Below are 1,564 nucleotides of genomic sequence, written 5' to 3' on the forward strand. Positions count from 1 at the left end.
TCTGGCTCGCGAGATCCACTTTCCTGCAGAGTTTAGCTCCAACCCTAATCAAACAACTATTCCTGTGATTTTCTAACGATCCGGAAGACATTGATTAGCAAACTCAGGTGTGTTTGATTAGGGTTAGAGCTAAACTCTGCAGGAAAGTGGATCTCGCGAGCCAGATTTGAGGATCACTGATTTAGATTTTAACAACCATGGCAACAATGAGATGTACTACTGTTTTCCTGCTAATCTCTGGTTACAATGGTAAGAGTTATGGAAAGTGTGTGCAAGTCTAATTTAGAGATTAATTCATGCAGAAGTTCCAGAATGGCTAACATTGCTTACAGCACCTTTAATCTGTGCACATCCAACCAAATGCTTTACCTCCCACTAATCCAAACAATCCAGTGCTTCTTGCCTTAACCTCAAGCAGTTGTACAGTCTCACTACAGGGTGGAAAAGTTATATGAATGTTTTATTTGCTGTAATTGCTAGTTTTGCACGCTCTCTTTCTTTTTATATGACATGAATCTTTATCACCAGTGTCTTGGCAGACAGGCTCATAGCGACTCTGTGTACAGTGAGATGATATCATGTTGAATGCAAATGCACTGTTCACAAATGTCCAGATACATATTTCATTGTTAATCTAAAGTATTTCATAATTCCTTCACAGCTTTTTAACTGAGCACTTGTGCTACCACTACTAGAATATCAACTTTGAAGCCTAGACATTGTACAGTTTCTGTTGGAATTTTAAAAGTATGGTCAAGTCACTTTCACTCGCAGACACAGATTTGTGAAGGGTTAATTAAAACAACAAATTTCTACTATAGGAAAAGATCATTTTGAAATGTAACTTATGATTTACTCACTCTTTTGTACCAAAATATAATACTCTCTCTAGTTTATTTTTTCTTCTTTAAAATTTTTTTTTTACTGCCAAGCTCCAAAAACACAAAAGTTGTTCACTCATATATTCCTTCTCAGGGCTCGCAAAATTTCAAAATCCCTGGTAGCCCTTCAGGCAGGTACCCTTCAAATTTTGGTAGCCCGAAAATTAATTTAATTAGCCCAAATAAAAAAAGACCTTAAAAAAAAAAAATTATAATAAATAAAAAATAAAAATGATATATATGTAGAGCTGCACAAGTAAAATGAACACAGTATGAGTGGGTTTGGACAATGTCTGTGGTAACATACAGTACTGAGCCATAAAATTACATGATTTACAGTTCAGACGCAGGTTTTCACAAAAACAAAAATCTTATACAACAGCATTTCAGCCTTCAGACCATTTTTATGAAAAGGGATAAATCAAGCATATAAATTGTTAATTTAAAACGTATAAATATTACTGTCTTGATTGTTTCGATTTTTAGAAGGCACATTAACTTCTTTCTCATTTACAACTCTATGTGCTTGCTGCGTAAAAACATGAGTTGATATTTGCATTGATCTGACCATAAACAGCAAGAAAGGCTTATTGGAAATGCAAATTCATTCTCTGCCATGAGGTGGCGCTTTAGGAGCGCTGAAATATTGCGGTTTCCCCGGTAACGGCTGTACACAAAGCAGC

Source organism: Sinocyclocheilus anshuiensis, unplaced genomic scaffold (assembly GCF_001515605.1).
Source record: "Sinocyclocheilus anshuiensis isolate Anshui unplaced genomic scaffold, SAMN03320099.WGS_v1.1 scaffold794, whole genome shotgun sequence".
Lineage (NCBI taxonomy): Eukaryota > Metazoa > Chordata > Actinopteri > Cypriniformes > Cyprinidae > Sinocyclocheilus > Sinocyclocheilus anshuiensis.